Source organism: Nuphar pumila, chromosome 8 (assembly GCF_984573655.1).
Source record: "Nuphar pumila chromosome 8, dmNupPumi1.hap1.1, whole genome shotgun sequence".
Classification (NCBI taxonomy): Eukaryota; Viridiplantae; Streptophyta; class Magnoliopsida; order Nymphaeales; family Nymphaeaceae; genus Nuphar; species Nuphar pumila.
This window is the reverse complement of record NC_143256.1, coordinates 76,004,207-76,031,886: the sequence shown is the minus strand read 5'-3', so window position 1 is coordinate 76,031,886 and position 27,680 is coordinate 76,004,207. Positions and strand designations below refer to the sequence as shown.

The window sequence follows — 27,680 nt, the reverse complement described above, 5'->3', positions numbered from 1 at the left end:
TAATTGTTGATTTTGTGAAAACTGCCCAAAAGGGGTTTGGCGCAGTGGGATGGGACCTAAGCCGCTAGGCAGGTGGTCTAGGTTCAAATTCCATGGGCATCACCCCTTGCACAAGTCGAAGTGTGGCAACTCCCTCGGAGAAAGGGGTAAGCCCACAGAGTTTTACACAGACAGGACAGCGGACAGGGAGTTCCTGGGGGTATAAAAAAAAATTTATGAAAACCGTCTCATGCCACAAGTACCCTAAGAAACAAAAGTTATGCATCAGAAATGATCATATAACCTTTCTCAATCTAGATTAACAAAACCAATTACAGAGGACTCCATATTTGAAGGCCAAAATACCCAGCAGCATCTCTAACTGTACCATAAAGGGTACCCAAAACAACTACAAATTCATGCAGAAATGTCTCCTTTGATAAAGTCTAAAACTAGGCTGGGTTTTCCCTTTAAAAAATTCATAGATTTACTCATCTGAAGCCTTTGGAGAATTCATGGGCGTCTTCTAAACTGCGGGTTTCTTTCCTTTGTGATCCATCACAACTCCTCGAAACACATCCACTATAGAACTTTCCTTGAATTTCAATGCAAATGTAGCTAGGTTGTTTTTCCCTTCACCAGTGCTATTGATACATGCCAAGGTGATTCCTTTCTTGTCCATATTTGTGAGCTTCATATCTGGATAAAGGCTTGCATTCAGGATCAGCCTGTAGTTCCCTTTGGCCCTCATTACCAATCTTGCCTTCCCAACACCTTCTATAGGGATATTCAACTTCACTTCACCCTTCCCTCTCTCCTTCCAAACCCCATCCAGGAACTCAAACAATGAGGCATCAGCCACAAAAACTGCCTTCTCATTTTCTTCGCCGTTTTCAACAGGCACATCCTGCATGGTAGGCAGAGTGCCTCCACTAGATTTATTAGAATCTCCAGCAAGAGTACCAAAGCCCTGAAGTGATGAGCTTCCATTGTTACAGTTCCCAGTACCAAATAAAGGTGAAGATGTGCTGCTTCCCTTTAAGCCAAAGATGGAGGTTGAACCCGAACCAAATCCAGATGTGCTGAAACTGAAAGAACCATCTTTTGGAAGGGCCCCAAACAAAAACGGACTGGAAAATCCGGTTCCTGCAAGCCCAGTAAATGCATTCTGGCTGCTGGAGAGTTGCTTAAATGAATTGAGGGAAGCTGGTGTTCCCGATGTTGCTCCACCAGCATCAGCTTCCCCTTCTTGGTTCACATTTGGTTCTTGAGAAGCCACTGCCTCCAGTTTATCAGTTTCATTGGACTCGGTTACATCTGCACCAGAATCACTCTTTGTCTCGTCACCAACTTCTTTGGCTGATCCATCTGTTCCAGGCTTTGATTCTTCACTAGTCCCATCAGTTCCATTAGGCTCTTTGGTTGAATCGCCTATAGTTTCTTCATTGTCTTGTTTGACCTCTTCACGGCTGGAGACCAAGTCCACAGTGGGTTCTGGCACCACTCTATCCTCATCAGTTTTCTCTGGCTTAGAAGCGTCATCACCAGTATCCTCTTTTGGATGCACTTCATTATTAGTAGGACCAGCCTCCTCTTTTGGAGGCACTTCATCATTAGTAGGATATGTAACAGTAGATGTCTTTGAAGCAGAATCAGTGGGCTCAGAAACCAAAAACACACCAGCAAAAGGGTTAGAAGAAGGGGCAGATGAAGGCTGGTTGCGACGAACCTTAACAATCTTTCTGATGGCTAACACTTCATCACTTGCTCTCTTAAAGGTCCCCATTTCCTGCTCTGAGGCATCACCTTCGGCATCAAGATCTGGATCATCACGAGAGATTTCCCTCCCAGCAACTCTCTTTTTTGAAGGAGGAAGAGAATCGGTATCTCCCATTGTAACTGGTGCTCAAAGAACAGTAATCCACTTCACTCACTCAGATTTGTTTCTTCAAACATCTAGAAAGATATCATGTCTAACGATAAGTAGAAGTGGCAAAAAATTAAAATTATAAACAAGATCCTAAGGCAGTCAAGCTCTTGAACAAAATATGAACCAGGTGGCATGATCTAACCATACCATGGCAACAGGGCTCTGGCCCCTGTCTGTCCAAAGAGGCATGTTTAGACAGGCGTGCTATGATGATCAAGAGAGCAGATCAGGTGATCTGTCAAATCACTTTAAGTGATTTGACATCTTCACCATCCATTGATTCATCTCACAGGGACCTCATGGTCTTTGTGCATATTGTAGATCACTTGATCTGCTCTTGATGATCAACATGTAGTTGAAGACCTGAATGTATTATTAGGAACATAGGTTTGTAGGTGTCCAAAATCAAACTGCCCAGAATCTGTATCATCAACGTTAAAATCTAATCCAACAGTTCTTATTGGCACACACAAGGTGCCTAACTGTGTCACTTATTCCAATCATTTGGCAGATATAGAAATCAGTGCCCAGAGACCATGCATCCAGGACGTTTGATGGCAGCTCACAGCATAAGCATCATTTGGAATTTTGTCCAGAACAAATAAACATACATATGACACGTGTAACCAGTGGGAATCATGGGATGAATGCCAGCACGAGGCATTTAAGCTGTACAAGAAGCATATTTCATTTGGATCAGTAAAAATATAAAATTCAACCACCATCACACACGAAAGACAAACCATTGATGATACTGGGACACAATTTACTAAAATCTTCACAATAGAAATACAGGAATTTTAGGAATTAATGGAGGAAATTGAATTAGAATGGTTCGATAAAACAGTGTCATTTATTTCATTCAAAGAACAAATTACATTCTCAAATGTAAGAAAAGAGCAACAAGGTGACATAAATCACAACTTGCAATTTTTTCAAACACAGCAGCATTCTGAACCTTCTGAACAGTCTTTATATCCCACACCATCGTAAACAGCTTCAAAGGACAAAAGTTTTGGGTGTTTGCTTAATCGGAACTATGTATGTATTTTCTATAGTTTACTTGGTAGAAAACATGTATTAGATTAGACATTTTTCATGTTTATATTTTTTATTGAATCAAGAAAAAATGAATGGCTCATACTGCACCAAAAACTTGATGAACATTAAAATTTCTTGTTAAATCAATTCAATAATTTTAGATGATACAAAAAAAGAAACCCATTCTAGGGCCCTGTTCTGACCATTTTCCGGCCCTCTAGATGTTTCAAAGGGGGGAAGGTACCACCAGTAGCGGCACCTCACAATTTTGCAGTCATCCTACCAGATGACCACGTAACAGTTAGAGCACGGCACCCCTGTGTTTATTGGGGAAAGACAATGTGCAACGAAGAAATGACCAATAAACAATTCTTTTCTAAAAGTAAACTTCACTTTCTACCTCATAACTTGTTTTCAAAACATTATTATTATTATTATTATTATTATTATTATTATTATTATATTTTTCTAGACACCGCCAAACACAAATCAATTCACAAGACAAACAAAATGGTGATTTCACCGTCAACCAACCCAGCCCTAAACTTGCAATTTTTCATCAAAGCATCTAAATTATTAAGGTAAGAAAAAGAAAATGTATTACAATAACTTGCCAGTATACTTCAAAGGCAAAAAAATATCTCAATATGGGAGTAGGGGTCGACATTGGGCTGTGCCCTCCCAACCAAGGTAGTGAGACTAAAAAGCGGAAGCGAGAGGCGATGCATTTTAAAATGTATAAGAAGCGGGAAGCGAGGAATAAAAAAAGCAATATAAGAAGAATGAAAATCAAAATGGAATGCAAATAAAAACTAAAATAAAAGTGATTATTCTTAAATTTTATGATTTTTTAGTGTAAGAATTAAATTTTTAACAAAATCTAAAAATGATGACTGCCCATTTAGAAAAAGCAAATGGAAGTGAGCGAGAATCGTGAGAGAAAAAACACATAAAAAACATGAAAAGTAAAGTGAGAGAATATATAAAAAGAATAGATGAAACGAGTGGAAAGCATAGAAGAAACATGAGAGAATCAAGATTCTCATCAAGTTTCGGAAGAGCGTATCGCGCTTCCGAAGAGAGTTTCCAGAAAGCGAGCTTCCCACTTATCTAAGAAGCTTCCGATAACTCTGGTCCCGACACAGCCTGGCCCGATTCTTGTCGGCTCGGGTTGGGCTCTTTAAGCCACATAGATCAGACCGGACAGGACTCATTGCATTTTCACTTTGGGCAAGACCCACATAAAAGCTTGATGGGTACCTAGGCCGATGTCCAGCCTTATCTCTTATCTGGGAGACCAAGAACTCGTTCAAACAAAAATGATAAGAGATTTGAGAAAATGGATTTTTCTATCTTTTCCATTAACGTTTCACGTTTATATAAACACGAGTTGGTATATCACATGATTTGCAGGATTAGGTACAAAGGAAAGTGAAAGGTATAACTACAATGTACAATACGTCAATCTTAACCAAATGGAACTTGGAAATAATGGAATGAAATTGATCTCTTCCCAAAGCTTTTGTGTAGACAGTAGTTAGTTGCAAACGGGTGGATACATGTTCAATAGCTATTATTCCTGCTTGAAACAGTCTAATTCGATATGCTATGTACGTTCATGAAATACCGGACTAGATGCAATATGGGTCACTGCTTGATTCTCACAAAATAATTTCATTGGTTCCTTCTGTTTGTACCCAAGAGGGCCTTTAACCAAATGGGTTCACATGTGGCAACCGCCATCGCACGATACTTGGCTTTGGCAAAAGAGTGTGATATTGTGGTTTGTTTCTTGCTTCTCCATGATAATGAGCTATGACCGAATAAAGTAAAGTATCTAGTTACCGATCGTTGAGTCATGGGACAACTTGCCCGATCTGAATCATAATACGCCTTTGATTACAGGTCACTAATAGTTGGTAGAAGGATCTCTTTTCCAGGTGAGAACTTCAAATATCTCAGCACTCGTAAAGAAGCTTCATAATATGGGATTTGTGGCTCTTGCATGAATTGACTCTGAATGTAAACTGGATACACGATATCCGATCGTGTCACCATCAGGTATATGAGGCGTCCTACCAAACAACGATATCTAGTGGGATCTTCAAGAACCTCTCAATCTTGTGCAGTGAGGCGCAATTTTTTATCCATGGGAAATTCAGCTGGTTTTGCATCCAGTAGACCTGTATCAGACAATATATCCAAAATATATTTTCTTTAACTCAAGAATATCCCTATGAGCGACCTTGTTACTTCAATGCCCAAAAAATACTTCAAGCACCCCAAATCCTTCAACTGAAAATGTGAATTTAAAAAATCTTTGATTGATGAAATTTCATTTTTACCATTTCCAGCAATCAAAATGTCATCAACATATACTAATATGATAGTGAATTTGGATCTGGTTCGTCTTGTAAAGAGGGTATAGTCTGCATTAGATTGGACAAAATTTGCTTCTTTCCGAGATGATGATAGTTTGTTGAACCAGTTCCTGAAAGATTGCTTCAGTCCATAAATGGACTTATTTAGACGACACACTCAATGCTCCCCCCTTAGTATGGAATCCTGAGAGAAGTTGTGTGTATACTTCTTCATGGAGATCCTCGTGAAGGAAAGCATTGTTGACGTCTAATTGATAAATTGATCATCCCCAAATCGAAGTAAGAGCTAACAAGCATCGCATAGTTGTTAGTTTGGCTACAGCGGCAAATGTCTCCTGGTAATCAAAACCTTCTATTTGAGTGTAGCCTTTAGCAAAAAGACAAGCCTTGTAACGTTCGATAGACCCATCTGCACGGTGTTTTACTTTATAGACCCATTTTCACCCAATGGGATGCTTTCCCGAAGGTAGGGGCATGATTGTCCAAGTGTTGTTGGCTTCCAAAGCTCCAATTTCAGCTGACATTGCATCTCACCAAAGGGAATGCTTCATAGATAGAATGACAGACAAAAAAATTGTACAGATGGAAAACTTGAGAGAGGTATGAACTTGGTTATAGATGTTAAGATTGTGCTTCTAATATATATATATATATATATATATATATATATATATATATATATATATATATATATATATTCATATGTATATATTAATATATATGTATGTCCATATGTATGCAAACCGAAATACCCATATTTCGATCATTTTACTTTGTAATAGAGGTCAACCCATTAGGGGATGCCTGTACATTTTACTTATTTTTGTTTTTTACTTTTTTGTTTTTTGATGTCATCGATTGGGACTTATGGATCAATCTACAACACCCACACAAAGGCCAAGAGAGTAAAAATAATAGCTTTTGTATTACACAATGCTTGAGAAAGCATGAGGAAGATACAAGGGGTGAATTGGTTGTGACCGTTGGGACAGCTCCAACTAGATTTTGGAGTTGTCCCCAACGGTCACAACCAATTCACCCCTTATCTTCCTCATGCTTTCTCAAGCATTGTGTAATACAAAAGCTATTATTTTTACTCTATTGACCCTTGTGTGGGTGTTGTGGATTGATCCATAAGTGGATCTTTTGTGGATTGGTTGTGTTTTTGTAAGCCCATAAGAGGCTCTTGTTTGCTTTTGTTCTTATTTCAATACATGGTATAAGAGCCTTGCTGCTCTTGGGTTGTGATTCATTCGAAAAGACCAATAGGAGGATAGTGAGATTGGTGGAGCATCGGTTTGTGAGATCATTGCATTGGGAAGCACGCCATCAAAGTTCTCTTCAACAAATTTGCACTACCTTCTTTCTTTCTCTTTTTCTCTATCAATATTGTAAAAATGGAGGATAAAGAGAAGTGGTTGTCTTCGTTCCTGTAAAACTCAATGATACTAACAACGTGATGTGGGCATCCATAGTAAAACATAAAATACGAAAAAAAAGTCTATGGGGGTTTGGTTGATGGCACCGAAAGAGAGCCTAAACTTATACTTACTAAGATGAAAAATGAAAAAGTTCTTTAAGGAGAAGAGATGTCTAAAGCCATCACCGAATATGAAAAAAATGAAAAGAATAGAGGATGGGTCGTTCCAAGATAATCGGATGGCTCATCAATAATGTGGCCATCAAAAAATGCTCTAGCTTAGCAAAATTTGATTTTGCTAGTGATGCATGGAAGTATCTTAAAGATATGTATAGTCTCAAGGATATAACTCACATATGCAATGTATAAAATAAGGTGAGAATTATGATCCAAGAAGAGAGAGCATCAGGGAATATTCTCTCTTCTTTGGGATGAATTGGCTCTTCTAGAGCCAAAATGGCATTTCTCTCAAGATGTAGAACCCTGTGAAAAACAAATTAGAACAAAGCATTTCTACCAGTTTGTTAATGGGCTTAGACCCGAATTTAAAGAGACCAAATCAACCCTTCTTCATAGAGAATGTGTACCTACCATAATTGAAATTCTTGAAGAATTAACTGTGGGGGAAAATAGGTTGAAAAAACCATCATCTTCAAAAGAGGAAGAATTCGTGTTTGCTATGTCAAGGCCTGAAAATCACACAAGGTCTTATAAGCCCCCTCACTTTGAAAAAAGCAATGAGAATGAAAGAAATTTCAATGATTATGGAAGCCAAAACGACAAAAGAGGCGATCATGAATACAAAAATAATGGCAAACTAATGCGCTATCATTACTATGAGCCGCCATATCAAGCTTTTTTTGCCCTAAAAGAAACAAAGAAGATCAAAGAAATGATAAGAAGATAGCTTTGATGGGACCATCTCTTGAAAGAAATGGCGTAGACGACTTCAAATGCATCGGTTTATTATCCTTGACACAATTCATGGAGGCAGTACAACCAATGTTCAAGAATCAAGCTTCTTCTTTCTCAGGCGTACCCGCATCCACATGCATTGATCGCGGTAAGACTTCTTAGATTCGTGATTCCGATGCTTCTTTTCATATTACCCCAAATGAGTCCACATTATTCAAATGGCATACTAATCCAAATGATTCTTATGTTTCAACCACCGATAGAACTTTAAAAATAAAACAATTTGGGTCTTTACAAAAACATCAAACTTTTTTTTGTACCAAATATTATAGTAACAAAATTGTTAAACCTCTTATTCGTTTCCCAAATTACGGATCGTGAATGTAAAATCTTGTTTTTATCTAATGATTGTTTAATACAAGATCTTCTGTTCGGAAAGTTGATTGGGCGAGGCCGTAGAAGAGGAGATCTCTATGTTATAGATAATCTTGGATTATCAAAACATATTTTTTTAAATTTTGTGAAAAAGAAAGATATAAAAAATTGGTACAAGAGACTAGGACATCCTAGTGTGTCAATTTCATTTGTTTTTATTTCTTACAAGTTATAAAGAAAGGGATTTTGTTTATGAAGATTGCATCCTTGGTAAAATGAAATCTTTACCTTTTGGTCCTAGTCATTTTGTATCAAAGAAACCATTTGAGTAGGTACATTCAGATAAGGGGGGACCGGATCCGGTTATATTCAAAGGAGGAATATTTTATTATGTTGTTTTTGTGGATGATTATAGTAGACAGTCTTGGATATATTTTCTTAAACATAAATCTAAAGTATTTGATTGTTTTCAAAAATTTTATTGTTATACAAAGACTCAATTTAAAACCAATACTAAAATCTTTAGAACTGATTCCAGAGGAGAATTTGTATCAAAGGATTTAAAAACTATGTTGACTTACATAGGATTATTCATCAAAAATCACGTTCTTATACTCCTCAACAAAATAGACTAGTCAAAAGGAAGCATAGACATATTATTGAAGCTACTAGAACACTCTTTATATCAAGAAATGTTCCAAAAATGTTTTGGGCCGAAGCCGCTCTTACGACAATTTATTTGATAAATAGGATGCCTTCAAAAACTATTGAAAACATTTCTCACATTGAAAAAATATTTAAAACATTTCCCGATTACAAAAAGTTGAGAGTCTTTGGTTGTAAATGTTTTGTCCTTAATGATAAAAATGACAAACTTTCCCTAAAAGTTATTCTTTATGTTTTTCTAGGCTATGTCGAAAATATAAAAGGATATAAATGTTATGAAATTAAAAGGAACAAGTTATATGTCTCAAGAAATGTCACTTTTTTAAAAACAAAAATGGATTTGGTAAAGATAAAATCCAAGAGCATTGTGACTATTCGTTTCTTTTTTACCTTGCCAATAAGCATGGGAGTTGTGATGACATTTATAATGTGCATGAAAGTAACAATGAGGACACTCATGATGCACATGGGAATGTGAATGAGGGTCATAATAATATAGATCAACGTTATAGTGAAATTCAAATCTATACTCGACGTACCAAAGACCATCCTCTATGTGCTTTAGAAATATATTCTCAAAATCAAGATATAGATTCATCTAGTGTTAGAAGATCCATGAAAATTTCAAAAGCTCCTAGTAGATTTGTATCCTATGATTCCTTTGATCTCAAATATAGAGCATATTTAATGGTTATACACTCATATGTAGAACTGTCATCTTACCATGATATTAAAAATCATCAAGAATGAATTAAGACAATAAATGATGAATTGAAAGCTTTAGAAAAGGCAAAAACTTGAGAAATTCAAACATTATCTAAAGGAAAGAAAATTATGAGATATAGATAGGTCTATAAGATTAAAACTAAAAGTAATAAGACATTAGAAATATATAAAGTCAGGCTAGTAGCCAAAGGATATCGTCAAGAATATGAAATAGACTATGACGAGATGTCTGCTCGTACATTAATGATATGATTATCACAGAAGGTGATAAACATGGAGTGAGTCATATCAAAGATATGCTCAAAGCCAACTTTGATATGGCAAATCTTGGTTTTTACAGTACTTTCTTGGAATAAAAGCGGCTTACTCACCTCGTAGTTACTTGTTATCGCAGACTAAGTATACAGCAGGGATCATTGAACGGTCAGGACCATGGTTGTCAATCGAGGAAGCGGGAGCGGGAAGCGATACGGGAAGCGGGAGCGAGGAGCGAGAAGCGAAGCACTTTCAAAAATTTAGGAAGCGGGAAGCGTGGGACTACTTAGAAGCGAATCACGAACCGTCTCAGAAGCAACCTAGGAAGCGAATCGGAAGCGAGGGGGAAGCAAAAAAAAAATAAAAATAAAATGAAAAAAAAGGGAAAGTGTGGGGGAAGCACGCTTCCCATAAATAGGAAGTGCGCTTTCCAAAAAAAAGGGGATGCTTCCCCACGTGTTTCGAAAGTGCGACGTTTCGCGCTTCCGAAACGCGTATCGGAGAAGCGCGCTTCCCCTACTTCAGGGGCGCTTCCGGTAACTCTGGTCAGGACTCTCAGATGAAAAACGAGTTGATACTTCAGAGGTCATCAATGCAAAGATGAAAAAAAAATGATGGACAACCTCTGAAAGATCCAACTCCATATAGACAAATGATTTAGGCTTTATCTTATCTCCATATTTCTCATGTTATTCATTATGTTAGTCAATTTCAGCATGCTCTCATTACAGTACATATGAGTGTTGTAATGAGAATTATTAGATATATTAAAAATTCTAATAATTATGGGTTATTTCTTTCATCCTCCTTCCTATCAAAAGTTATTGCATATTCTGATTATGATTGAGAAGAAAATGTGAATGATAGACGCTCAACCACTGGTTCCTATATTTTTGTAAGTGATTCTCTAATTTCATGAAGATGCAAAAGGCAGCATAAGATATCTCTCTCTTCCATTAAAGCAGAGTATCATGTCATGGCAACAACTACTCACCAGCTAGCGTGCAGAGGATTTAGTATATGTTCATTCAAATCTTCGATTACTTTCGCGAACCAATGATGAATACAGGTACTAATTTGCTCTCTTAGTTATTTGATTATTTCTTAGTTTTTCATTTAAATATACTTGTATTGTATTTAACATTTTCAAATTGGGTTTGTAACGCAGACAAGGAACATCCAATTTTTGGGATATAAACCCAGAAGAGTGTGACGTCGAGGGAGAGCATGATTTCAACATAACAAACATGGATTTAGCTGAGCCCAGTATTCCTTCTAATGATGCATTTGATGATGATGAAGAAAATTATTAAGATCAATTACTTCATCAAGATATACTTTGGTATGTAATTTAGTTTTTTTTTTTTCTTTACTTATTTGATTGATATTTAGGTTGATTTATGTAATTGCTTTACTTATTTAATTGATATTTAGGTTGATATATTGCATGAATGATGATTGATGAATGATATTATGACAATGTTAACTGTTAAAACTTCAAAATTATATATATATATAAAAAAAAATTACATTTTTTCCCCTGTCGCACCCCCGCACCCTAGGTTTTTGAAAGTGCCGCACCCGCACCCATATGACATAGATTTTGTTGATATGCATTAAGGGTTCAATGGTTAGGATTTAACTTCGAAGGGATCCAAGTGACTCGTTAAGGTACATCATAAATTGGTAGACCTTCTCTCTTTCTTGGCATTCATTGAAATACTTGAATGCACCACACAAGCATTCAGGTATGGTAGAGTACGATCCAAGCTCATCCCACAACATTTTGAGCATCGTGAAATAAGTGGCCAGGGGTGATTGGTCATGTCTAAGATCTAAAATCATTTTTTTTAATTGGTAGATTCGGGTAACATTACCTTGAGAAAAATGTTGCTCAAGATTGATTCATATATCTTGAGCTTTGTTTGCATATATATCATGTTGTTTGTTAGTTCTTTTGATAGTGTTTAAGATCTATGACAAAACCATGTCGTTGTATCTATTCCAAGCAGCTGCCTCTATCATGTTCTTGGACGGTCATGGAAGGGACTCATCAATGAACACAAGCTTGTTCTTTGCCCTCAAGGCCATTTGCATGGCCTGTCTCCAAGTCGATTAGTTGTAAACGGTTAGAGGAGACGAAACAAACATCACTCCCGGATTGTCCGAGTGATGTAAATAAAACGGTGACCCAATCATCTTGTCTTCTCCTCCGGATTGATTATTGTTCCCGTTAGCCATGAATCTTGTAATTAAACAAGTAGGGTGTGCTTCTTTTGGATCTCCTGAAAGCAGAATCAGGAGGCGTATCCACCGTCAGCCATTAAAGAGCTCAAATGCCTCATGCACAAGTTCTTGATGAGTTCAACGACCAATGAATACACCAATGCAGAAGACTAAATCAGATCAGATCATAAAGACGGTGATCCGATATGGAGAACGGTCGCAAATCTCAACAACAATCACAAATTTCAGCAAACTAATGTTGAACAAGCCTGTGGCTTCCAAAAATTGGAAGAAGAACAAGTTACCAATGGTTCAGAATTCATGGCTCTGGTACTATAAGAGATTTAAGAAAATGGATTTTTTCATCTTTTCCATTAATGTTTCACGTTTATATAAATACGAGAGAGTTGGTATATCCCATGATTTGCGAGATTAGATACAAAGAAAAGTGGAAGGTATGTCTACAATGTACAACACTTAACTGATAATGCATGAAAATGCATTCATTATTATTATTAAATTCATACATTTATGTGTATTTTACTATGTTGATGCTCATCTTTATGATGTTTTAGGTGTAATGGAGCCACGGTTCGAACTTCGTTCAATTCGGAGTTAAAACGACAAAGTTATAGCCGTTTTACGGTTTTTGGAGCGAACTTCAAGAAAAACCGGCCCAGATCCAGTTCAAATAACGCATGGTAGATCTTGGATCTGATCCACATGTGATGAGCAACCCAATCCACTCAGATCTAGTTATAAAATTCTAAAACCCCACCTTATACGTGCCGCCACCCTCTTTTTGTAAATTATATTAGGTTTAGGTAGCCTTTTAAAATAGCTTTTAATTTTAGAATGTTTTTTGTAATTTTTGTAAAACCTAAAAAAAATAGTTTAAATACTCACTTTGAGAAGGGCATGAGGAGTTTCGACCCTCTTTATACAGCACGCCCCCTCCTCCTAAATCCCCTCTTCCTCCATTTCATGCACAACCTCCTCCTTCTTATTCTTCTATCAATTTCTTCTTCTTCTTCCATGTCTCTCCTTCTTCTTCCTCTTCTTCTTTTCCATTTCTTCTTTTTTTCTGCAGGATCAGCATGAGATCCACTTGGGAGGTTGTTGCACGAGGCGAGGACTCGCTCTCTTCTCAACTCAGGCCATCCGGAAACGCCGGATCTCCGATTCGGTACTTCTTTCTTCCCCTATTTGATTGTAGATTCAATTTAAATTTCTATTTTTTTAGTTAATTTTAATTTTTTTATATAGAATAGATTTAAAATTAATCTGATCCATTTATTATTCTACATTTTCTTTATTCAGTTTTTCTAAAATAAAAAATAAAAAGAATAACGGTTTGGATTGAACATCGTTCTATCCAAACCGCCGATCAGATCTAGATCAGCATTTTCTTTTCTGCATTTTTGTTATTTAAATTGTGTATTTTATTTCGATGATTAATTAGGATTATTGAATTTTTTATTAGAGAAGGCATACGATAGAGTACCTAGGGACGTTCTCTGGTGGACAATGATGAAGAAAGGTGTTTCTCTCAAGTACATTAGTATAATTAAAGATATGTATGAAGGAGTAGTAACCAATGTCCGCACTTGTGGAGGGGTGACAACCAATTTTCCAATAACGGTTGGGTTACATCAAGGATCTGCTTTAAGCCCTTTCCTATTTGCTATAGTGATGGATGAGCTTACGAAATCAATTCAAGAAAATGTACCGTGGTGTATGTTGTTTGCTGATGATATTGTTTTGATTGATGAGTCTAGAGCTGGGGTTAATGCTAAGTTAGAATTATGGAGACAGACATTGCATGCTAGAGGTTTTAAGTTGAGTAAGAGTAAGACTGAATATATGGAATGTCGGTTTAGTAAGCAACGAAGTAGTGATGGGAGTGTAGTGAAGCTTGGTGAGCAAGAAATACCGGTGAATGATTATTTCAAATATTTGGGATCCATCATTGAGAAATTGATGGAGATGTAAATCATAGGATAAAGGTTGGGTGGATGAAATGGAAAAGTGCAACTGGAGTGCTGTGCGATCGTAGAATGCCATTGCGGTTGAAGGGAAAGTTTTATAGGACGACTATTAGACCCGCTTTGTTAAAAAATGATGTATATTTATATATATATATATATATATATATATATATATATATATATATATATATATATATATATATATATATATATATATATATATATATATATATACATAGATTACGACACATACACATATATATGATATATATATATGTCTATGTGTCTATCTATATATATAAATATATATATATTTATTTTGTAAAACCCGATAGGGGTATTTCTGTCATTTCACCCTGTACACGCATATCATTGATATGCTTTTTCTCTTTTTCTTTTTCCTTTATTCTTTTTCCTTTTTGCTTTTTTAGTTTTTTTGTTTTTATTCACTTGAGAGGGGTCCACATAGAGTCGTTGGACCCCTCCAACGGTCATAAATATGACCGTTGGAGGGGCTCCAACGACTCTATGGGAGCCCCTCCTTGGGTCCCTTGCTATGTATAAATAAGGGGCACAGCCCCATGTATTTGTTAAGCTTCTTATGAAGCATTCTATGAAGAGAAACATTTTTTATCTTCTTTTTGTGCTTGACCACTTTTGTGGTTTATTTTGATAGATTTTGAATCTCCAGGTCCTTCCACGCGTGAGATCTGAAAAACAGAGAGATAGAAAGGGAGAGAGAAGTTGGGAGAAACTGATACCCCTTCAGCAATAGGGTCGGCTGCTGTGTATTCCTTCATATTAACAAAAGATTACAAAATTTTAGGGTACTAAAATACCCCTCATTACAATAATCAATATTACATAATGCCATTAATGAAGAAGTGGATGTCACGGGTCCTGGATCTTCAGATCCATGACCCGTAACCGAGAAAACACTTCTTTTCACCCTCCCTCAAGTTGTGCATGATCTTGAATCATGAACAACTTGCCTTTTAACATCCAAAATCTGTCTTTTGTCAATCCTTTTGTAAATATATCCGCCACTTGATCTGTAGTTCGAACAAATTCAGGCTCAATCTCTTTCTCTTCTACCTTTTGTCTCACAAAATGCTGGTCTATTTCAATATGTTTGGCACGACTGTGATGGATTGGATTAAAAGACATACTAATGGCGCTCTGGTTGTCACACAGAAGAAGTGATCGAGATATCGATTCTCCGACTTCTGTCAGTAGATGTCTAACCCAAGTAGCCTCAGCAGTGGCGGCTGCCATTGACCTGTATTCAGCCTCTGTACTGGATCTGGCAACAGCCTTTTGTTTCTTACTACTCCAAGAAACCAAATTCATCCCAACAAATACACAATAGCCTGATACTGATCTGCGTTCATCTGGATCTCCCGCCCAGTCCGCGTCAGAATAAATAGTGATCTCATGTGCACTTTGCCCATTTGTCTTTCGCTTATATGTGAGACCATCCCCAACCGTTCCCTTCAGATATCGTAGTATCCGTTTAACTGCTTCCACATGCCCTTCACATGGGGCATGCATAAACTGAGAAACTTGATTCACGGAGTAGACTATATCAGGGCGAGTAAAAGTGAGGTATTGTAACATACCCACTATGCTACGGTACTGTGTGGGATTATCAAATGGATCTCCGTCTTGAGAGCTAAGCCTTTGATGAAGAACGCTAGGAGTGCTCAAGGGCTTGCAGTCTTTCATACCCGATTTATTGAGAACATCAATGGTATACTTATGTTGAGTGAGAGTCATTTTTTCAGAGGAACTGTCGACTTCAATTCCAAGAAAGTACCGTAGTTTGCCAAGGTCCTTCATTTTGAACCTCTGATTCAAGAGATGTTTGACTTCTTCAATGTGCTCATTGGAACTGCCAGTAATGATAATATCATCCACATATATCAACAACAGAGTAATTGTGTCTTGGTTCTTAAATATAAATAAGGAGTGGTCAAGAAGAGATTTCTTAAAACCATACTTTTGTATTTCAAGAGAAAAGCTGTCAAACCAAGATCGAGATGCCTGCTTCAATCCATATATCGCCCTTTTTAGTCTGCAGACATATTTTGTAGGATTACCTTCTGCGTAACCTGTGGGTTGTTCCATGTAAACTTCTTCTCTCAAATCTCCATGAAGAAAAGCATTCTTCACATCAAGTTGGCTAATGGTCCATTGGTGTTCAATGGCTAAAGAAAGTATGACTCGGATTGTCCCCATCCTCACAACTGGACTAAAGGTTTCATCATAATCCTGTCCTTGCTCCTGTGTAAAACCTTTGGCTACAAGTCTCGCCTTGTATCGCTCTATAGTCCCATCCGGTTTATACTTTATTTTGTACACCCATTTCGAACCAACAACGTTTCTGTCAGGTGGTCTTGATACGACATCCCACGTACCACATTCATGTAGAGCTTCCATCTCCTCATTCATTGCTTCAATCCATCTTCTGGAATTTGATGCTTGATAGAACGTTGTGGGTTCATCTTCTTTATTCAAGGCTGTTAGAAAGAGTTGAAAATCTAATGAGAAATTTTCATAACTGACCCACCTTTCAATTGGATGGCGAGAACGTGTGGATCTTCTAGTATCAACAATGTTGGATGTTGAGGATGCGTCCATGTCTGAATCAACTATGGTGGGTGACTCTCTTCCTCGTCGAGTGTAGACAAGACCTTTATACCTTCCTGGATTCAAAGTTGAGTCGGTATTTTCATGATCAATCATTCCATCAGTAGACACAAGTGTCTTATCCTTTTGAATGCAATTTGAGCAAGCATCACTAGCTCCTGAGAGAAGTTCATAATTCAACCAAGGATAATAAGCCTCAACTCTATGTTTTGATTCTGAAGAACTAGTACATCGACAATCAAAATTCAATTCATCGAAGATGACATTTCTTGATATTTTGATGCGCTTGCTCACCGGATCATAGCACCTGTACCCTTTATAGTCATCAGCATAACCCACAAACCTGCACTTTAAAGCCTTGTCCTGAAACTTATGTCTCCTTGAACTATCAACATGAACATAACATAAACATCCAAAGACATGCAAATCATGGTAGTTGGGGTGTATACCAAAAAGAGACAAGTAAGGAGACTTATTTTCCAAAATAGTCATGGGCAATCGATTTATCACATGAACTGCAGAATGAAAGGCCTCTGTCCATAAAGTGATCGGAAGATTACTGTCATGCATCATGCTCATCGCACTCTCAACAATATGGCGATGCTTCCTTTCAGCAATCCCATTCTGCTGAGGTGTGTGTGGGCAAGACACCTTTTTTCTTATCCCATTACTTTGAAGAAAGTTAGTAAAGTCAATGGAAGAGAATTCACCTCCTCCGTCACATTGGAAACTTAGGATGTTTTCAGAAAATTGGTTTTTGACAAAGGAATGGAAGTTACGGAACAACTTGAAAGTATCGGATTTATGTTTCATGAAAAATATCCAGGAATAACGAGAATAACTGTCAACAAATAAAAGATAATATCTAGTTCCAGACATGGAAGCAACTGGAGCAGGCCCCCAAACATCAGAACAGATAGTCTCAAAAGGTCTTGAAGCTCTTTTATTGATAGAATGAAATGGTAAAACATGACTCTTACATAAGAGACAACTAGAACATTTATTGTCATTGACAATTTATTCCTAGACTTGACTTGGGAATAAGATTATTCGAAACAAGCTTTTCAATGAAACTACTACTGCAGTGACCTAGACGACCATGCCAAAGATTTGGCTTATTGATTTCAGAGACACTAAAAACGCATGTAGGATTTTCAGAAGACAACGATGATTGGAGCTTCAAGTTTGGATCTGCAGAGCTAACATGTGCTGAAGGATCTTCTTGAAAAACATACATATTGCCTTGTCGTTTTCCTCTAGCGAACGTCTCCTTCGTGTAGAGATCCTTAACAAGAACAGAAGGAGTAAATTCAACTGAGGCTTTGACATCATCAACAAGTTTAGAAACTGAAACAATGTTTTTCTTGATATTAGGAGCATAAAGAACATTTGAAAGATTGATGGAAGATTCAGGCAAGGGTATGATGGAGTTTCCAATATGCGAGACAGAGTGGTGTGATCCATCTCCAGTAACTATACTACTTCTACCAATGTAAGGAACAAGTTTTAGGAGCTTACCTGCATCACCAGTAACATGAGTCGCTGCGCCAGAGTCCACATACCAAGTACCTTGCTCATTCTGTTTCAGATTCAATTCTGCTAAGGCTGACAACAACAACTCTTTTACTTCTCCATTGGTCCTTGTACTGTCTGTGCCTCTTTTTGCTTCAGTTTGTGTTGATTTTCCTTTATTTAAGGGATTGAACCCGCAGTTGGCTTTGATATGCCCCTTTTATTACACAGAAAGCAAGTAGGGATTGGCCTCTGTCTTTGTGAGTTGGTATATGAGTTGGGTGTAGGCAATAATCCACGACCGCCATGGCTACTTCTCCCTTGTGCTCCTTTTCCCTTGATATCATAGCTTCCTCGTCCTCGTGCATAAGTAACCCCTGTAGCAAGAACTTCTTGTGCCCCAGTTTGCATAGATGATTCTTCAGAAAATCCCTTTAGATTCATCTCATATTGTAACAATTTTGCGCGCAGATCTTCAAAGTTGGGCAGCTCAGGTAAACATAATAGAGAAGTGACAATCATATGATAGTCGTGTCCCAATCCACTGAGGGTTTGCTGTATCAAATCTTTATCAGAAACTGTACTTCCAACAACTGCTAATTGATCTGTGATAACCTTCATTTTGTTCAAATATTCCATGATGGACATGGAATCCTTTCTTAGCATTTGAAATTCTCTTTTAAGAAACATAATCCTGGCCTGAGAAACCTGTGAGTATGTCTGAACTAGTCTGTTCCAAAGTTGCATGGCAGTGCAGTCATCTGGAATGGCTACAAGAACCTCTTGTGACAGTGTTGATGTAATATAAGCAACAAGCGCTTGGTCTCCTTTCATCCAAGCCACAAATTCAGGATTTCTAACATATACAGTAGTAGCTTCCCCTTTGCTGTCCCTTTCTTCTTGTAATAGGAACTCAGGAGGAACTGGAATAGATCCATCCAGGTGTCCAGAAAGATCCTGACTCCTAATGAAAGGTATGATTTGCCTCTTCCAAGTCAAGAAATTACCATTATTTAATTTTTCAGACACGAGTTGACTGAGAAAACTGGAAGAAAGAACTGATTGACTAGGAAGTGAATTCATGTTTCACAGAATAAAGAAAGTATTCAGCACAATCTGCTTACACCTGCAGTCTTTTTTTTTTTTTTTTTTGCAGGAACTAACTCAGATCGATGCTATCAGACTGCAGAAACCAATTCAGATTGCTGATATGAAACAGAAATTGAATGTCAATCAGATTTCTGATTTGATATGAATGAAACAGAAAATGAATGTATCGGCTTAATTAAGGATGCAGCTGAATCAAAATAGGACCCTGCGTGATTAGATCACGCTGCTAGCAACAGCAATAAACTAGGTATGCGAGTGACAGAATGAGAAAAAGGACCCTGCGTGATTAGATCACGCTGTTATCAACCGCGATAAACTAGGTATTTGGGTCGAAAATCTGGATTGAGTTATTTTAAGGGATAGAAAGAAGGCTGTGGAGTCGAAAATCCAAATCTGGATTGAGTTACTCAGGGGATAGAAAGAAGGTTGTGGGGAAATCGAGATTCAGCCACCACCGAGGTAAAAGAAAAATAGAAAGAGGCGAAAAGAAGACTGTGAGAAGAAGAAGCCAGATCTGAATCAGATCTGATTATCTTCAGATCTGATTGATATCAGATCTGATAGAGAAGAAAGGGATGTGGGGGGTCGTTCGTGAAAAAAAAAAAATGAAAGTAGGGAACGAAGGGATATGTTCTTGACTTAGAAGAAGAAATCGAGAAGAATAGATCTATCGGACGTACCTTTTGAGATCGATTCCAGTTTCAACTGAAGTGTGGCTCTGATACCATGATAGATTTTGAATCTCCAGGTCCTTCCACGCGTGAGATCTGAAAAACAGAGAGAGAGAGAGAGAAAGGGAGAGAGAAGTTGGGAGAAACCGATACCCCTTCAGCAATAGGGTCGGCTGCTGTGTATTCCTTCATATTAACAAGAGATTACAAAATTTTAGGGTACTAAAATACCCCTCATTACAATAATCAATATTACATAATGCCATTAATGAAGAAGTGGATGTCACGGGTCCTGGATCTTCAGATCCATGACCCGTAACCAAGAAAACACTTCTTTTCATATTTTGCCCTTTAGTGGCCTCTTGTGTATGTGCGTGCTTCCGTGCTTTCGCTTGGAGACGTTGCTCTTTTCATTTGGCACTTCATTACATGGTATCAGAGCCTTGGTTAAGAAGGCTTCATTGGATCCTCCCTTGACAAGTAATACCTCTCCTCTCTCTTGTCTTATTAATTTTTCTTCTAATGGCCAACAAAGATGCAAAAATCGATCTCTCATTCAAATTGGATGGGACCAATTATCGCATGTGGGCGGCCGCTATGGAGAATAATCTCAAAGGTAAAAGGCTTTGGAGTTATGTATGTGGAACCAATCCGGAACCACAACTAAAGTTAACTAAAATTGAAGGAGGTGAAGAAAAAGCTTTGAGTGAAGAAGAAAAAGAAAAGGCTATTCTTGATTATTCTTCTAAAATGGAAGATTGGGAAAGTGAACATGCTAAAATCTTAGCATGGTTCATGAATAACGTCGAATTAAAGATTTGTGCAAATCTTGCAAAATTCAAGAAGGCTAATGAAGCATGGTTTTTCATGAAAGGTATGTACACTCAAAGAGACCTTGCTAGGCATTTTTTTCTACAAGAAAAGGTAAGAGCTACCAAGCAAGGTGATATGAGCATTAGGGACTACTATAGTGCCCTATCTTCTTTATGGGATGAACTTGTCCTTCTCGAACCGCAATGGGAAGGAAGTGCTATTGCTATGCGACAAGAGCAAATGGAAAAAGAGAGGTTCTTTCAATTTATTCATGGGCTTCGTCCCGAATTTGAACAACTTAGAGGATCTCTTCTTCATAGAGCCTCTACTCCTCTAAGCGATATTTTGGCCGATTTATGTCAAGAAGAAACCCGTTTGGCCTTAAAAAGGGATGTTGATGAAGTACATGCCGTGTCTAGACCCGGCAACAATGTAAGATCATATAAACCACCACATTTTTGGAAGAATAATGGTGGTGGAGGAAGAAAAATCATTTGTCATAATTGTAATGAACCGGGCCATATTCGTCCCGATTGCCCTAAATTCAAGAAGAAGGTAGCTTCCGTGGGAGAGACTCCTCCAATCATCAATGAAGATACAAAAAAGGATGGTGACATAAAGGATTCCATCGCTCATCTAACCGAAACTCTCCAACAATTTATGAAGATGAACGCCTCTACATCATCATCCTCACCTTCCACTTCCGGTGCCGCCATCTCTTCATTTCCAGGTATGTCCTCTTGGATTCTTGATTCGGGTGCCTCTTTCCATATGACTCCAAATGCATCACTTTTGTCAAAACCAAGTCTCAATAAATTTAAATCATATGTATCCACCGCCGATGGAACTTCTTTAAATGTTGAGGGTATTGGAAACCTTGAGAAAATTTATGACCAAAACAAAGAATTTTTTGTTCCCAAAATCCGAATCATCCCAAAACTTAATCTAAATCTTTTTTCCGTCTCTCAAATTACCGATTTTGAATGTAATGTCTCTTTTTCACCTACCCATTGCTATGTGCAGGATCTTCGGTCCGGGAAGCGGATTGGGCAAGGCCATAGAAGAGAGGACCTTTACTATATGGATTTTTTGTCTTTGCCGTCCAAATCATTTTGTAATCATGTTCAATCCAAAGATATTGAGACTTGGCATAAGAGACTTGGACACCCTAGTATTTCTAAATTGTACCTTTTTCCATTTTTGGAAAAATTTTGTAATACAAATACATTTACATGCAATGATTGTATTCTTGGGAAAATTCACTCTATTCCATATTCTCATAGCAATTTTGTGTCAAAAAGGCCTTTTGAACTTGTGCATTCCGATGTATGGGGACCGGCACCCGTTATGTCCAAAGGAGGCTTCTCTTACTATGTTTCTTTTATTGATGATTTTACTAGATACACATGGGTTTATATTATCAAGAATAAATCCGATGTCTTCACTAATTTTAAAGAGTTTCACGCTCTTGTTCAAAACCAATTCCAACACAATATAGTTATTTTTAGATCCGACTCAGGAGGAGAATACATGTCTAAAGACTTCCAAAATTATTTTAAAACAAATGGAATTTTGCACCAACGATCTTGTCCTAAAACTCCGCAACAAAATGGTCTTGCGGAAAGGAAACATAGGCATTTAATTGAAACCACAAGAACTCTTCTTGTGTCTAAATGTGTTCCTAAAAATTTTTGGGTCGAAGCTCTTCTTACCGCAACATATCTTGTGAATCGTATGCCCTCTTCCTCTTTGAAAAAGGTTTTGCCCTTTGAAAAATTATTTAAAATTACTCCCGATTTTAATAGACTAAGAATCTTTGGATGCAAATGTTTTGTACTTAGTCTAGGACAAGATAAGTTGTCACCTAAAGCTATTGAATGTGTGTTCATTGGCTATGGTGAGAATCAAAAAGGCTATAGATGCTATGATATTCGAAACAATAAATTATGTGTCGAGAAATGTAAACTTTATTGAAGAACAAAATGGTTTCGATATCCACACATCTAAGGAAGACATTGATTATTCTTTTCTATTTGACTTAGCTCCTAGAATTGAGTCTCCTGAGGCTATTACTTGTGATACTAGTTGTGATGGAATTTCACATTATAATATACAACAACATGCTAATACCTCCCAAAATGAAAACCTTAATGATATAAATGTCTATACCCGGCGGATAGGAAATGAACATCAACCTGCTATTGACAGGTACTCTCAAGACTTCTCTTTAGAAGAATCTACTGATGACAATCTACCTAGGAGATCTTCTCGTACTAGTAGGCCACCACAAAAGTTTGTGTCCTATGAATCTTTTTCTCCGAATTATAGGGCTTGTCTTATGTTAATACATTCGTATCACGAACCTACCTCTTTCAAGGAAGCTAAAGATCACCCACATTGGATTGAAGCCATGAAAATCGAATTAGAGGCTCTTAACAAGGCCCAAACCTGGAGCATTATTCCTCAACCTTTAGGGAAGAAGGCAATTGGGTGTAGATGGGTATATAAAGTCAAAACTAAATGTGATGGGTCTCTTGAAAGATACAAAGCTCGTTTGGTTGCAAAAGGCTATGCCCAAGAATATGGGATTGATTATGAAGAAACTTTTGCTCCCGTAGCCAGAATGACTACTGTACGAACCTTAATTGCTTTAGCATCCATCAAACAATGGCCTATATACCAACTTGATGTTAAAAATGCTTTCTTAAATGAAACTTTATGTGAAGAAGTTCTTATGGACCCTCCGTCGGGTCTTGAAATTGAGAAAGGTAATATTCTAAAATTAAACAAAGCTCTTTATGGGTTAAAACAAGCGCCAAAAGCTTGGTATGATCTTTTTAGCAAAGTAGTTCTTGATAATGGTTTCTCTTCATGTTACACTGATACTGCTTTGTTTGTTAAATCCTCTAATGAACACATAACAATTTTGTTATTATATGTTGATGATATGATTATCACAGGTAATGACAAGAAAGGTATTGATCTTATTAAAAATATTCTTAAGAAAAATTTTGATATGTCTGATCTAGGTTTTTTGAGGTATTTCTTAGGAATTGAAGTTGCATACTCCCCCAAGGGGTATGTCCTATCTCAGATGAAGCTTGCCTCTGATATTATTACTAGGTCTGGGCTGACAGATGACAAAAGGGTGGAGACTCCAGAAGTGATCAATGCCAAGATGAGAGCCAATGATGGCACTCCTTTAGCTGATCCCACGCCTTATCGTCAATTGATTGAATCCTTAACATATTTATCTATCACCAGGCCTGACATTTCTCATGCAGTTCATAGTGCAAGCCAATTTCATACTGCTCCTACCACCACTCACATGGCAGCAGTAATGAGGATTATCAGATACTTAAAAGATTCCATAACTAAGGGAGTATTCTTTTCCTCTTCTTCACCTCTTACTTTACTTGCGTATACTGACTCTGATTGGGGGGGTAACCCCGATGATCGTATTTCCAACACAGGTTATTGTGTGTTTCTAGGGGAGTCACTTATCTCCTGGAGGTGTAAGAAGCAGCGTAAAGTTTCTCTCTCATCTACTGAAGCAGAATATCGTGTGATGGCCACTACCACAACTGAGATTATATGGTTAAGAAGCTTACTTAAAGATATGGGTGTCTCATTCTCCACTCCCTCAAAGTTGTGCTGTGACAACAAGAGCTCCATTTATATTGCTAGCAATCACACTTTTCACAAACGAACGAAGCATATTGAGATGGACTGTCATTATGTTCGAGATGAGTTTTTACGAGGCACCATTCAACTTCCATATGTTCCTACCGAATATCAGTTAGCGGACTTCTTCACCAAAGCTTTGCCTTTGCCTCGCTTCTACTTCCTCCTTAGCAAACTCTCGGTGATCTCACCATGTGTTTGAGGGGGGGTGTTAAAAAATGATGTATATTTATATATATATATATATAGATTACGACACATACACATATATATGATATATATATATGTCTATGTGTCTATCTATATATATAAATATATATATATTTATTTTGTAAAACCCGATAGGGGTATTTCTGTCATTTCACCCTGTACACGCATATCATTGATATGCTTTTTCTCTTTATTCTTTTTCCTTTTTGCTTTTTTAGTTTTTTTGTTTTTATTCACTTGAGAGGGGTCCACATAGAGTCGTTGGACCCCTCCAACGGTCATAAATATGACCGTTGGAGGGGCTCCAACGACTCTATGGGAGCCCCTCCTTGGGTCCCTTGCTGTGTATAAATAAGGGGCACAGCCCCATGTATTTGTTAAGCTTCTTATGAAGCATTCTATGAAGAGAAACATATTTTTTATCTTCTTTTTGTGCTTGACCACTTTTGTGGTTTATTTTTCCCTTTAGTGGCCTCTTGTGTATGTGCGTGCTTCCGTGCTTTCGCTTGGAGACGTTGCTCTTTTCATTTGGCACTTCATTACACGCTTTACTATATGGTACGGAATGTTGGGCTGCCAAGAGACATCATATTCAAAAATGAGTGTAGCTGAGATGCGGATGCTTAGATGGATGTGTGGAAATACAATAAAAGATAAGATTCGGAACGAGGAGATACGTAAGAAGGTAGGTGTTGCACCCATTGAAAATAAGATGTGAGAGAATCGTTTACGGTAGTTTGGACATATTCGGCGAAGGCCTAATGATGCTCCTGTTAGAAGGTTGGAGAAATGGGAAAATATATTAGTTAAAAGAGGTCGGGGTAGGCCTAGGAAGACTTGGATGGAGATGATAGGAAAGGATATGAATGCTTTGAACCTCACCGAGGACATGGCATTGGATAGAAATGATTGGAGGAAAAGGATTCATGTGGAAGACCCAAAATGAATTTCTTTTTTGGTTCATATCGCTGACCCCAATTGTTTTGGGATGAAGGCGTAGTTGTTGTTGTTTGTTGTTGTTGTTGTATTGAATTTTTTATTATTTGTGTTTCTGTTTATTTTTCTATTGAATCAGGCAAGAATATATATAGATCGAAGGTTTGGATCGGCCATCGTCCAACTCAAACCATCAAATAGATCTAGCATAACGTTTTCTTTACTTTATTTTCTGTTCTTAAATTATTTTTTTTAAGTTTATTTTGTCTGATTAATTAGGATCTTAATTTTTTAGTGTTATGTTCAATTGATTAGTATAATTGAATTTGTTTTTACAAATCGTTAATTAGAATTGCCATTGAGTTTAGGAAAAATGGATAGTTAGATTTTCTGCTTTCTTTATCCATTTGTCGGTTCTTGTTTTATGTGCATCTGGAGTTCCCAGATTCATTTTCTGAATCCGTAAATTGGATTCGGTTTCTGGATGAGTTTATTTGCATTCTAAAAAATTTTTTCAGAATTCAACTCTGATTGACGGACTGTCGCATCGATTTACGCAAATTTGTCCAGAAATGCATTGTTTTTCTGCATTTTTCTGTTTAGAATAATTGTTTCGTGAGTTTCGTATGGAGTTTCCCAACTCCATAAACTGTGTCGGATTCCTGATCGTGTCAGAAACGAATTTGTAAAATTTTAGAAAGATTCGATACAATTTACGCGTTCGTTCGTCAAATTTACGAGAATCTGTCCAGATAAGACGATTCCTCAAAATCGCGTATGACAAAATAGGTGTTTTTGTATTTCTTAATTATTGTTTTGTAAAATTTATTTTGCGTGTCGTGTCCTGAAACAGAGGACACTCTGTTCTAGTCCAAAAACCCACGAAAATTTCGTTAGTTTTTGTGTTTTTAGCTTTGTTCTTTTCTTTTCTTTTAAAATTTTTCTCTTTTGATTTCTGCATTTTTTAACTAACCTAGTCGTGTGGAGTTTGGTTTTGTTTGTTTATTTTTAGTTTCCAGGTGGCTGCTATGGGCTAGGTGGGTGGTTTCTAAGTGGACGCACAAAGATCAACACTTGTGGATTCATATTGTAGTTTGCGAGCAAAGGCGGTTGTTTCTTTTCTTTTCTTTTTATTTCTTACTTAACTAAGGCCTTAAGCCACATTTTGGGTTGTAATTAATTTTTTTTCTGTTCGCGACTTTATAATAGGTTTTTTTTTGCGCTTGTTTGTTGCACTCTCTTTTAATTTTTTTTATTATTAAGGCAATAAAAGCGTGTTTTGTTTGGAATACAAAATTTATCATCTCATTCCCTGAGTTCGACCCGGATCTCACCCTTGGTGTGAACCGGTTTTTATTATTTGGTTTTCGGTTTACACAAAAGTTTTTATTGAAAATATCCTTTTAAAAATATCTCTTAAAAATATCTTTCAGAAAACTTACACCATTAACCAAATGGGAAAGAGAACTATGAATATAGGAAAGGAATATTCTGACCAAGACCCATCGAATATGCTGACCAAGATCCATCGATGTGCATGGATCTCACGATAAATGAGGACCAAATATTTCTCAAGAATTAAGGAGAACTATCTCTCTGATTTGCTTATGAAGCATTTTAATAATGAAATACACACATTTTCTTTGAAAAGTTACTTTTTTTCATGTGTAGCATACACGAGAGAGAGAGAGAGAAAGAGTTTCCCTAAATCTTCATAAATGCCAAAACTCAATTACCGACCTAAGTTACAGACGGAAAATAGGAAACAAATAGCAAGATATCCCAACCGATAAACCCCAAAGAGCTAAGAAGGATCCGCAAATTTACAACAATTCCCGGAACCGAACAACTCGTGAAGCCCAAATACAAGAAACACGAAATTAACAACAAAACAAGAGTTGGGTAATGCGGAAATCACAACGAAAGAACCAAACACCAAAAAAAGAACAGGCACAGATACAGAAAGAGGGTGGCAGAGCAAAAACCCTAGATGCTCAAAGAAGACCCACCAAGTTATCACTCAAAATACCAAAAAACGATCAATCTATCGACAAACGACACAACAGATTTATGATAGAACGGACGATTTAGGCAAAAAGTAATAATAAAAATAAACAGAAATAAGGAGAAGAAGCATACCCGCCGAGATGAAGCAGAGCTCTCTCTCTCTATCTATCTATCTATCTCTCTCTC

The 27,680-nt window shown here is 37.3% G+C and overlaps 1 pseudogene across 1 annotated transcript; it reads right to left on the bottom strand.

Moving 5' to 3' along the window:
- Nucleotides 1–260: 260 nt before the first annotated feature.
- Nucleotides 261–27,680, bottom strand: LOC149829982 (nuclear pore complex protein NUP50A pseudogene; annotated as a pseudogene). The gene is made up of 2 exons (XR_016433774.1): nt 27,627–27,680; nt 261–1,935 (listed from the first exon to the last, which is right to left on the bottom strand). The product of XR_016433774.1 is annotated as a nuclear pore complex protein NUP50A pseudogene (transcript).